A 12500-nucleotide genomic window follows, 5' to 3' on the forward strand; every position below is an offset into this window, starting at 1 on the left:
GGTAGACCTGTCCTCCCCGCCGAACCGGTCCCGGGTAGACCTGTCCTCCCCGCCGACCCGGTCCCGGGTAGACCTGTCCTCCCCGCCGACCCGGTCCCGGGTAGACCTGTCCTCCCCGCCGAACCGGTCCCGGGTAGACCTGTCCTCCCCGCCGACCCGGTCCCGGGTAGACCTGTCCTCCCCGCCGAACCGGTCCCGGGTAGACCTGTCCTCCCCGCCGAACCGGTCCCGGGTAGACCGGTCCTCCCCGCCGACCCGGTCCCGGGTAGACCTGTCCTCCCCGCCGAACCGGTCCCGGGTAGACCTGTCCTCCCCGCCGAACCGGTCCCGGGTAGACGTGGTGGCCGGCCGGGACTCGGGATCGGGGGCGGGCGCGGTCGGGTAGACCTGTCCTCCCCGCCGACCCGGTCCCGGGTAGACCTGTCCTCCCCGCCAAACCGGTCCCGGGTAGACGTGGTGGCCGGCCGGGACCCGGGATTGGGGGGGGCGCTGTCGGGTAGACCTGTCCTCCCCGCCGAACCGGTCCCTGGTAGACCTGTCCTCCCCGCCGAACCGGTCCCGGGTAGACGTGGTGGCCGGCCGGGACGCGGGGCGATGGGGGGGGCGCTGTCGGGTAGACCTGTCCTCCCCGCCGAACCGGTCCCGGGTAGACCTGTCCTCCCCGCCGACCCGGTCCCGGGTAGACGTGGTGGCCGGCCGGGACGCGGGGTCGGGGGGGCGCTGTCGTCCAGACCCGTCGGCCAGACCCGTCCCCGTCCCCGTCCCCGTCCCCGTCCCCGTCCCCGTCCCCGTCCCCGTCCCGTTCCCGCCCCCCCCGCCACCCCCTTCCGCGGCACCAACCCCCCCCGCAAGCAACGGGAAGGGGCGCAGCTTTCTATCAGCTCGGCTGAAACGCCCGAAGGCGGGGCGGCGTCTGTGTTTCAAAAGCGGAAAAAAAATAAAAAAGCAACAAAAACCAAAAAATTCCCGCCGCCCCGCCCCACCCCCCCCCCCCCCCCCCACCTCCCCCCGTGCAGGCACCCCTGCAAACGGGCCTCCGGCACGGCAGCCCGGCCGCCGCACCCCCACCCGCAAGCCCCCCCCCACCGCCGCCCCGGCCGAGAGCGCACAAGCAGCCCCTGCCGCCGCCCCCCCCCACCCCCCCCCCGGTGCGGGCACCCCTGCATACGGGCCTCCGGCACGGCCGCTCCGCTGCCCCCCCCCACCCCGCCACCCCCCCACCGCCGCCCCGGCCGAGAGCGCACAAGCAGCCCCTGCCGCCGCCCCCCCCCCCCCCCCCCCCGACTCAAACCTCAATCTTCTCGGAAAAGAGGCCCCGTCCCCAGCCTACCTCAGCGCAAGGCTCCCCGCCTGCTCCTCGACCCCGTCTCTCAGTCTCTGTCTCCCCCTTCTGCCGCGGGGAAGCGCCCGCCCCTTGCCGGCGGGTGGGCGGGGCGGGCCGGCTCGGGTTCCGGTTGCTAAGCAGCAGGGTGGCACTCGTTGACCCCGGGCGCCGCTCCGTCTGCCGATGGGCGGGCCGGTGCTGGCTCTCAAGAACTTTTTGTAACTGTTTCCCTGCTCTGCTTTGGTTTTGTTTTTTTTTCTCGCCCACCGTCAGAACCGATGCAGAGTAAGAAAGCCTTCAGCGAGACAGTCCGGCCAAGCTTAGCGCCTTCCACTAGATACGGCGAAGTCTCGGAAACGGGGGGTGGCGAGGGGAATTTCAGGCGCGCGCCGCCTCCCCCCTCCTGCACCACCCCCCCCCGCAAGCGACGGGAAGGGGCGCCGCTTTCCATCAGCTCGGCTGAAACGCCCGAGGACGGGGCGGCGTCTCTGTTTCAAAAGCGGAAAAAGAAATAAAAAAGCAACAAAAACCAAAAAATTCCCGCCGCCCCCCCCAACCCACCCCCGTGCAGGCACCCCTGCAAACGGGCCTCCGGCAGGGCCGGCCTGCCGCCCCCAGCCACCCCCCGCAAGCCCCCCCACCGCCGCCCCGGCTGAGAGAGCACAGACAGCCCGCCGCCGGCCCTTCCCACCCCGTGCAGGCACCCCTGCATACGGGCCTCCGGCAGGGCCGGCCTGCCGACCCCAGCCACCCCCCGCAAGCCCCCCCACCGCCGCCCCGACTGAGACAGCACAGGCAGCCCGCCGCCGGCCCTTCCCACCCCGTGCAGGCACCCCTGCATACGGGCCTCCGGCAGGGCCGGCCTGCCGCCCCCAGCCACCCCCCGCAACCCCCCCCACCGCCGCCCCAGCTGAGAGAGCACAGGCAGCCCGCCGCCGGCCCTTCCCACCCCGTGCAGGCACCCCTGCATACGGGCCTCCGGCAGGGCCGGCCTGCCGCCCCCAGCCACCCCCCACAAGCCCCCCCACCGCCGCCCCGGCTGAGACAGCACAGGCAGCCCGCCGCCGGCCCTTCCCACCCCGTGCAGGCACCCCTGCATACGGGCCTCCGGCAGGGCCGGCCTGCCGACCCCAGCCACCCCCCGCAAGCCCCCCCACCGCCGCCCCGGCTGAGAGAGCACAGGCAGCCCGCCGCCGCCCCTTCCCACCCCGTGCAGGCACCCCTGCATACGGGCCTCCGGCAGGGCCGGCCTGCCGCCCCCAGCCACCCGCCACAGGCCCCCCCACCGCCGCCCCGGCTGAGACAGCACAGGCAGCCCGCCGCCGGCCCTTCCCACCCCGTGCAGGCACCCCTGCATACGGGCCTCCGGCAGGGCCGGCCTGCCGCCCACAGCCACCCCCCGCAACCCCCCCCACCGCCGCCCCGGCTGAGACAGCACAGGCAGCCCGCCGCCGGCCCTTCCCACCCCGTGCAGGCACCCCTGCATACGGGCCTCCGGCAGGGCCGGCCTGCCGCCCCCAGCCACCCCCCGCAAGCCCCCCCCACCGCCGCCCCGGCTCAGAGAGCACAGGCAGCCCGCCGCCGGCCCTTCCCACCCCGTGCAGGCACCCCTGCATACGGGCCTCCGGCAGGGCCGGCCTGCCGCCCCCAGCCACCCCTCCGCAAGCCCCCCCACCGCCGCCCCGGCTGAGAGAGCACAGGCAGCCCGCCGCCGGCCCTTCCCACCCCGTGCAGGCACCCCTGCATACGGGCCTCCGGCAGGGCCGGCCTGCCGCCCCCAGCCACCCCCCGCAAGCCCCCCCACCGCCGCCCCGGCTGAGAGAGCACAGACAGCCCGCCGCCGGCCCTTCCCACCCCGTGCAGGCACCCCTGCATACGGGCCTCCGGCAGGGCCGGCCTGCCGACCCCAGCCACCCCCCGCAAGCCCCCCCACCGCCGCCCCGACTGAGACAGCACAGGCAGCCCGCCGCCGGCCCTTCCCACCCCGTGCAGGCACCCCTGCATACGGGCCTCCGGCAGGGCCGGCCTGCCGCCCCCAGCCACCCCCCGCAAGCCCCCCCACCGCCGCCCCGGCTGAGAGAGCACAGACAGCCCGCCGCCGGCCCTTCCCACCCCGTGCAGGCACCCCTGCATACGGGCCTCCGGCAGGGCCGGCCTGCCGACCCCAGCCACCCCCCGCAAGCCCCCCCACCGCCGCCCCGACTGAGACAGCACAGGCAGCCCGCCGCCGGCCCTTCCCACCCCGTGCAGGCACCCCTGCATACGGGCCTCCGGCAGGGCCGGCCTGCCGCCCCCAGCCACCCCCCGCAACCCCCCCCACCGCCGCCCCAGCTGAGAGAGCACAGGCAGCCCGCCGCCGGCCCTTCCCACCCCGTGCAGGCACCCCTGCATACGGGCCTCCGGCAGGGCCGGCCTGCCGCCCCCAGCCACCCCCCACAAGCCCCCCCACCGCCGCCCCGGCTGAGACAGCACAGGCAGCCCGCCGCCGGCCCTTCCCACCCCGTGCAGGCACCCCTGCATACGGGCCTCCGGCAGGGCCGGCCTGCCGACCCCAGCCACCCCCCGCAAGCCCCCCCACCGCCGCCCCGGCTGAGAGAGCACAGGCAGCCCGCCGCCGCCCCTTCCCACCCCGTGCAGGCACCCCTGCATACGGGCCTCCGGCAGGGCCGGCCTGCCGCCCCCAGCCACCCGCCACAGGCCCCCCCACCGCCGCCCCGGCTGAGACAGCACAGGCAGCCCGCCGCCGGCCCTTCCCACCCCGTGCAGGCACCCCTGCATACGGGCCTCCGGCAGGGCCGGCCTGCCGCCCACAGCCACCCCCCGCAACCCCCCCCACCGCCGCCCCGGCTGAGACAGCACAGGCAGCCCGCCGCCGGCCCTTCCCACCCCGTGCAGGCACCCCTGCATACGGGCCTCCGGCAGGGCCGGCCTGCCGCCCCCAGCCACCCCCCGCAAGCCCCCCCCACCGCCGCCCCGGCTCAGAGAGCACAGGCAGCCCGCCGCCGGCCCTTCCCACCCCGTGCAGGCACCCCTGCATACGGGCCTCCGGCAGGGCCGGCCTGCCGCCCCCAGCCACCCCTCCGCAAGCCCCCCCACCGCCGCCCCGGCTGAGAGAGCACAGGCAGCCCGCCGCCGGCCCTTCCCACCCCGTGCAGGCACCCCTGCATACGGGCCTCCGGCAGGGCCGGCCTGCCGCCCCCAGCCACCCCCCGCAAGCCCCCCCACCGCCGCCCCGGCTGAGAGAGCACAGACAGCCCGCCGCCGGCCCTTCCCACCCCGTGCAGGCACCCCTGCATACGGGCCTCCGGCAGGGCCGGCCTGCCGACCCCAGCCACCCCCCGCAAGCCCCCCCACCGCCGCCCCGACTGAGACAGCACAGGCAGCCCGCCGCCGGCCCTTCCCACCCCGTGCAGGCACCCCTGCATACGGGCCTCCGGCAGGGCCGGCCTGCCGCCCCCAGCCACCCCCCGCAAGCCCCCCCACCGCCGCCCCGGCTGAGAGAGCACAGACAGCCCGCCGCCGGCCCTTCCCACCCCGTGCAGGCACCCCTGCATACGGGCCTCCGGCAGGGCCGGCCTGCCGACCCCAGCCACCCCCCGCAAGCCCCCCCACCGCCGCCCCGACTGAGACAGCACAGGCAGCCCGCCGCCGGCCCTTCCCACCCCGTGCAGGCACCCCTGCATACGGGCCTCCGGCAGGGCCGGCCTGCCGCCCCCAGCCACCCCCCGCAACCCCCCCCACCGCCGCCCCAGCTGAGAGAGCACAGGCAGCCCGCCGCCGGCCCTTCCCACCCCGTGCAGGCACCCCTGCATACGGGCCTCCGGCAGGGCCGGCCTGCCGCCCCCAGCCACCCCCCACAAGCCCCCCCACCGCCGCCCCGGCTGAGACAGCACAGGCAGCCCGCCGCCGGCCCTTCCCACCCCGTGCAGGCACCCCTGCATACGGGCCTCCGGCAGGGCCGGCCTGCCGACCCCAGCCACCCCCCGCAAGCCCCCCCACCGCCGCCCCGGCTGAGAGAGCACAGGCAGCCCGCCGCCGCCCCTTCCCACCCCGTGCAGGCACCCCTGCATACGGGCCTCCGGCAGGGCCGGCCTGCCGCCCCCAGCCACCCGCCACAGGCCCCCCCACCGCCGCCCCGGCTGAGACAGCACAGGCAGCCCGCCGCCGGCCCTTCCCACCCCGTGCAGGCACCCCTGCATACGGGCCTCCGGCAGGGCCGGCCTGCCGCCCACAGCCACCCCCCGCAACCCCCCCCACCGCCGCCCCGGCTGAGACAGCACAGGCAGCCCGCCGCCGGCCCTTCCCACCCCGTGCAGGCACCCCTGCATACGGGCCTCCGGCAGGGCCGGCCTGCCGCCCCCAGCCACCCCCCGCAAGCCCCCCCCACCGCCGCCCCGGCTCAGAGAGCACAGGCAGCCCGCCGCCGGCCCTTCCCACCCCGTGCAGGCACCCCTGCATACGGGCCTCCGGCAGGGCCGGCCTGCCGCCCCCAGCCACCCCTCCGCAAGCCCCCCCACCGCCGCCCCGGCTGAGAGAGCACAGGCAGCCCGCCGCCGGCCCTTCCCACCCCGTGCAGGCACCCCTGCATACGGGCCTCCGGCAGGGCCGGCCTGCCGCCCCCAGCCACCCCCCGCAAGCCCCCCCACCGCCGCCCCGGCTGAGAGATCACAGGCAGCCCGCCGCCGGCCCTTCCCACCCCGTGCAGGCACCCCTGCATACGGGCCTCCGGCAGGGCCGGCCTGCCGCCCCCAGCCACCCCCCACAAGCCCCCCCACCGCCGCCTCGGCTGAGAGAGCACAGGCACCCCGCCGCCGGCCCTTCCTACCCCGTGCAGGCACCCCTGCATACGGGCCTCCGGCCGGGCCGGCCTGCCGCCCCCAGCCACCCCCCACAAGCCCCCCCACCGCCGCCCCGGCTGAGACAGCACAGGCAGCCCGCCGCCGCCCCTTCCCACCCCGAGCAGGCACCCCTGCATACGGGCCTCCGGCAGGACCGGCCTGCCGCCCCCAGACAAACCCCGCAAGCCCCCCCACCGCCGCCCCGGCTGAGAGAGCACAGGCACCCCGCCGCCGCCCCTTCCCACCCCGTGCAGGCACCCCTGCATACGGGCCTCCGGCAGGGCCGGCCTGCCGCCCCCAGCCACCCCCCGCAAGCCCCCCCCACCGCCGCCCCGGCTCAGAGAGCACAGGCAGCCCGCCGCAGGCCCACCCACCCCGTGCAGGCACCCCTGCATACGGGCCTCCGGCAGGGCCGGCCTGCCGCCCCCAGCCACCCCCCGCAAGCCCCCCCCACCGCCGCCCCGGCTCAGAGAGCACAGGCAGCCCGCCGCAGGCCCACCCACCCCGTGCAGGCACCCCTGCATACGGGCCTCCGGCAGGGCCGGCCTGCCGCCCCCAGCCACCCCCCACAAGCCCCCCCACCGCCGCCCCGGCTGAGAGAGCACAGGCAGCCCGCCGCCGGCCCTTCCCACCCCGTGCAGGCACCCCTGCATACGGGCCTCCGGCAGGGCCGGCCTGCCGCCCCCAGCCACCCCCCGCAAGCCCCCCCACCGCCGCCCCGGCTGAGAGAGCACAGGCAGCCCGCCGCCGCCCCTTCCCACCCCGTGCAGGCACCCCTGCATACGGGCCTCCGGCAGGGCCGGCCTGCCGCCCCCAGCCACCCCCCGCAAGCCCCCCCACCGCCGCCCCGGCTGAGAGAGCACAGGCAGCCCGCCGCCGGCCCTTCCCACCCCGTGCAGGCACCCCTGCATACGGGCCTCCGGCAGGGCCGGCCTGCCGACCCCAGCCACCCCCCGCAAGCCCCCCCCACCGCCGCCCCGGCTCAGAGAGCACAGGCAGCCCGCCGCCGGCCCTTCCCACCCCGTGCAGGCACCCCTGCATACGGGCCTCCGGCAGGGCCGGCCTGCCGCCCCCAGCCACCCCCCGCAACCCCCCCCACCGCCGCCCCGGCTGAGAGATCACAGGCAGCCCGCCGCCGGCCCTTCCCACCCCGTGCAGGCACCCCTGCATACGGGCCTCCGGCAGGGCCGGCCTGCCGACCCCAGCCACCCCCCGCAAGCCCCCCCCACCGCCGCCCCGGCTCAGAGAGCACAGGCAGCCCGCCGCAGGCCCACCCACCCCGTGCAGGCACCCCTGCATACGGGCCTCCGGCAGGGCCGGCCTGCCGACCCCAGCCACCCCCCGCAAGCCCCCCCACCGCCGCCCCGGCTGAGAGAGCACAGACAGCCCGCTGCCGGCCCTTCCCACCCCGTGCAGGCACCCCTGCATACGGGCCTCCGGCAGGGCCGGCCTGCCGCCCCCAGCCACCCCCAGCAAGCCCCCCCCACCGCCGCCCCGGCTCAGAGAGCACAGGCAGCCCGCCGCCGGCCCTTCCCACCCCGTGCAGGCACCCCTGCATACGGGCCTCCGGCAGGGCCGGCCTGCCGACCCCAGCCATCCCCCGCAAGCCCCTCCACCGCCGCCCCGACTGAGACAGCACAGGCAGCCCGCCGCCGGCCCTTCCCACCCCGTGCAGGCACCCCTGCATACGGGCCTCCGGCAGGGCCGGCCTGCCGCCCCCAGCCACCCCCCGCAAGCCCCCCCACCGCCGCCCCGGCTGAGACAGCACAGGCAGCCCGCCGCCGCCCCTTCCCACCCCGTGCAGGCACCCCTGCATACGGGCCTCCGGCAGGGCCGGCCTGCCGCCCCCAGCCACCCCCCGCAAGCCCCCCCACCGCCGCCCCGGCTGAGAGAGCACAGACAGCCCGCCGCCGGCCCTTCCCACCCCGTGCAGGCACCCCTGCATACGGGCCTCCGGCAGGGCCGGCCTGCCGCCCCCAGCCACCCCCAGCAAGCCCCCCCACCGCCGCCCCGGCTGAGAGAGCACAGGCACCCCGCCGCCGGCCCTTCCCACCCCGTGCAGGCACCCCTGCATACGGGCCTCCGGCAGGGCCGGCCTGCCGCCCCCAGCCACCCCCCGCAAGCCCCCCCACCGCCGCCCCGGCTCAGAGAGCACAGGCACCCCGCCGCCGCCCCTTCCCACCCCGTGCAGGCACCCCTGCATACGGGCCTCCGGCAGGGCCGGCCTGCCGCCCCCAGCCACCCCCCGCAAGCCCCCCCCACCGCCGCCCCGGCTCAGAGAGCACAGGCAGCCCGCCGCAGGCCCTTCCCACCCCGTGCAGGCACCCCTGCATACGGGCCACCGGCAGGGCCGGCCTGCCGACCCCAGCCATCCCCCGCAAGCCCCCCCACCGCCGCCCCGGCTGAGACAGCACAGGCAGCCCGCCGCCGGCCCTTCCCACCCCGTGCAGGCACCCCTGCATACGGGCCTCCGGCAGGGCCGGCCTGCCGCCCCCAGCCACCCCCCGCAAGCCCCCCCACCGCCGCCCCGGCTGAGACAGCACAGGCAGCCCGCCGCCGCCCCTTCCCACCCCGTGCAGGCACCCCTGCATACGGGCCTCCGGCAGGGCCGGCCTGCCGCCCCCAGCCACCCCCCGCAAGCCCCCCCACCGCCGCCCCGGCTGAGAGAGCACAGGCAGCCCGCCGCCGGCCCTTCCCACCCCGTGCAGGCACCCCTGCATACGGGCCTCCGGCAGGGCCGGCCTGCCGACCCCAGCCACCCCCCGCAAGCCCCCCCCACCGCCGCCCCGGCTCAGAGAGCACAGGCAGCCCGCCGCCGGCCCTTCCCACCCCGTGCAGGCACCCCTGCATACGGGCCTCCGGCAGGGCCGGCCTGCCGCCCCCAGCCACCCCCCGCAACCCCCCCCACCGCCGCCCCGGCTGAGAGATCACAGGCAGCCCGCCGCCGGCCCTTCCCACCCCGTGCAGGCACCCCTGCATACGGGCCTCCGGCAGGGCCGGCCTGCCGACCCCAGCCACCCCCCGCAAGCCCCCCCCACCGCCGCCCCGGCTCAGAGAGCACAGGCAGCCCGCCGCAGGCCCACCCACCCCGTGCAGGCACCCCTGCATACGGGCCTCCGGCAGGGCCGACCTGCCGCCCCCAGCCACCCCCCACAAGCCCCCCCACCGCCGCCCCGGCTGAGACAGCACAGGCACCCCGCCGCCGCCCCTTCCCACCCCGTGCAGGCACCCCTGCATACGGGCCTCCGGCACGGCCGGCCTGCCGCCCCCAGCCACCCCCCACAAGCCCCCCCACCGCCGCCCCGGCTGAGAGAGCACAGGCACCCCGCCGCCGCCCCTTCCCACCCCGTGCAGGCACCCCTGCATACGGGCCTCCGGCAGGGCCGGCCTGCCGACCCCAGCCACCCCCCGCAAGCCCCCCCACCGCCGCCCCGGCTGAGAGAGCACAGGCAGCCCGCCGCCGGCCCTTCCCACCCCGTGCAGGCACCCCTGCATACGGGCCTCCAGCACGGGCGACCCGCTCTGTCCGCAGGGAGGACAGGTCTACCCCTTCTGGCGGCAGGGAGACCAGGTCTACCCGTTCTGCCGGCAGGGATGCCAGGTCTACCCGTTTTACCGGCAGGGATGCCAGGTCTACCCATTTACCGGCAGGGATGCCCGGTCTACCCGTTCTGGCTGCAGGGAGACCAGGTCTACCCGTTTTTCCTGCAGGGAGACCAGGTCTACCCGTTCTGCCGGCAGGGAGGCCAGGTCTACCCGTTTTACCGGCAGGGAGGCCAGGTCTACCCGTATTGCCGGCAGGGAGGCCAGGTCTACCCGTTTTACCGGCAGGGATGCCAGGTCTACCCGTTCTAGCGGCAGGGAGACCAGGTCTACCCGTATTGCCGGCAGGGATGCCAGGTCTACCCGTTTTACCGGCAGGGATGCCAGGTCTACCCATTTACCGGCAGGGATGCCAGGTCTACCCGTTCTGGCTGCAGGGAGGCCAGGTCTACCCATATTGCCGGCAGGGAGACCAGGTCTACCCATTTACCGGCAGGGATGCCAGGTCTACCCGTTCTGGCGGCAGGGAGAACAGGTCTACCCTTTTTGCCGGCAGGGAGACCAGGTCTACCCGTTTTGCCGGCAGGGAGACCAGGTCTACCCGTTCTGGCTGCAGGGAGACCAGGTCTACCCGTTTTGCCGGCAGGGATAACAGGTCTACCCGTTTTACCTGCAGGGAGACCAGGTCTACCCATTTACCGGCAGGGAGACCAGGTCTACCCGTTTTGCCGGCAGGGATGCCAGGTCTACCCGTTCTGGCGGCAGGGAGAACAGGTCTACCCGTTTTACCTGCAGGGAGAACAGGTCTACCCGTTTTACCGGCAGGGAGACCAGGTCTACCCGTTTTGCCGGCAGGGATGCCAGGTCTACCCGTTTTACCTGCAGGGATGCCAGGTCTACCCGTTTTACCGGCAGGGAGGCCAGGTCTACCCGTTCTGCCGGCAGGGAGGCCAGGTCTACCCGTTCTAGCGGCAGGGAGACCAGGTCTACCCATTTACCGGCAGGGAGACCAGGTCTACCCGTTTTGCCGGCAGGGAGGCCAGGTCTACCCGTTTTACCGGCAGGGAGGCCAGGTCTACCCGTTTTACCTGCAGGGAGAACAGGTCTACCCGTTTTACCGGCAGGGAGACCAGGTCTACCCGTTTTGCCGGCAGGGATGCCAGGTCTACCCGTTGTGGCGGCAGGGAGGCCAGGTCTACCCGTTCTGCCGGCAGGGAGGCCAGGTCTACCCGTTTTACCTGCAGGGAGGCCAGGTCTACCCGTTTTGGCGGCAGGGAGACCAGGTCTACCCGTTTTGCCGGCAGGGATGCCAGGTCTACCCGCTTCCGGCAGGGATGCCAGGTCTACCCGGTTCCAGGCAGGGAGGCCTCGTCTACCCGTTCTGCCGGCAGGGAGGCCAGGTCTACCCGTTTTACCGGCAGGGATGCCAGGTCTACCCGCTTCCGGCAGGGATGCCAGGTCTACCCGGTTCCAGGCAGGGAGGCCTCGTCTACCCGTTCTGCCGGCAGGGAGGCCAGGTCTACCCGTTTTACCGTCCGCCGGGTCCGGTGTGCCCGATGTGGCCGCCGGAGCTGCCGGCGGAAAGGGATGCCTCGTCTACCTCGCTCCGGCGGGACTTTGGCTCCACCGCGGTTCTGGCAGGTAGACGTCTTGCCCGGTTCTTCTTCGGAGCTGCCGAAGGGGTCGCTGCTTTGCGCTGCCTCCAGTTACGTCATGGTAAGAGTCGGCGGCGCTCGCGCGCCTCCCCGCTGGGGGAAGACGGTTCTCTTCGAGCCCGCCGGGGCCGGGGACCTCGCTGTCCGTATACTAGGGCAGAGGGCTGGCGCTCGCGGACCAGCGCCATCGAACCGCTGCAGCTACTCGCGGTTCAGCCGGCAGACTCGGGCGTTGCACGGCGGCTGTGGCCGTGGCCGTTCTGCCTCCTACCTATCGCGTACGGCGCTTCCGACTGCCAGAAGCCGCGCGAAGCCGCTGCTTGCCCGCAGGCTCCGGTGGCCGTTGCCGACTGGAGCGAGGGCTCCAAGAGGGGTTTCTCCAGGGCCGGGCCGAGACGGGCGGCGGTCGCCGGCACTCGAACGCTTGTCACCCGCGGCTCAGCCGGCAGACTCGGGCGTTGCCCGGCGGCCCTGGCCGTGGCCGTTCTGCCTCCTACCTATCGCTCACGGCGCTTCCGACTGCCAGAAGCCGCGCGAAGCCGCTGCTTGCCCGCAGGCTCCGGTGGCCGTTGCCGACTGGAGCGAGGGCTCCAAGAGGGGTTTCTCCAGGGCCGGGCCGAGACGGGCGGCGGTCGCCGGCACTCGAACGCTTGTCACCCGCGGCTCAGCCGGCAGACTCGGGCGTTGCCCGGCGGACCTGGCCGTGGCCGTTCTGCCTCCTACCTATCGCGCACGGCGGTTCCGACTGCCAGAAGCCGCGCGAAGCCGCTGCTTGCCCGCAGGCTCCGGTGGCCGTTGCCGACTGGAACGAGGGCTCCAAGAGGGGTTTCTCCAGGGCCGGGCCGAGACGGGCGGCGGTCGCCGGCACTCGAACGCTTGTCACCCGCGGCTCAGCCGGCAGACTCGGGCGTTGCCCGGCGGACCTGGCCGTGGCCGTTCTGCCTCCTACCTATCGCGCACGGCGCTTCCGACTGCCAGAAGCCGCGCGAAGCCGCTGCTTGCCCGCAGGCTCCGGTGGCCGTTGCCGACTGGAGCGAAGGCTCCAAGAGGGGTTTCTCCAGGGCCGGGCCGAGACCGGCGGCGGTCGCCGGCACTCGAACGCTTGTCACCCGCGGCTCAGCCGGCAGACTCGGGCGTTGC

This window comes from Opisthocomus hoazin, unplaced genomic scaffold, assembly GCF_030867145.1.
Source record: "Opisthocomus hoazin isolate bOpiHoa1 unplaced genomic scaffold, bOpiHoa1.hap1 HAP1_SCAFFOLD_102, whole genome shotgun sequence".
Lineage (NCBI taxonomy): Eukaryota > Metazoa > Chordata > Aves > Opisthocomiformes > Opisthocomidae > Opisthocomus > Opisthocomus hoazin.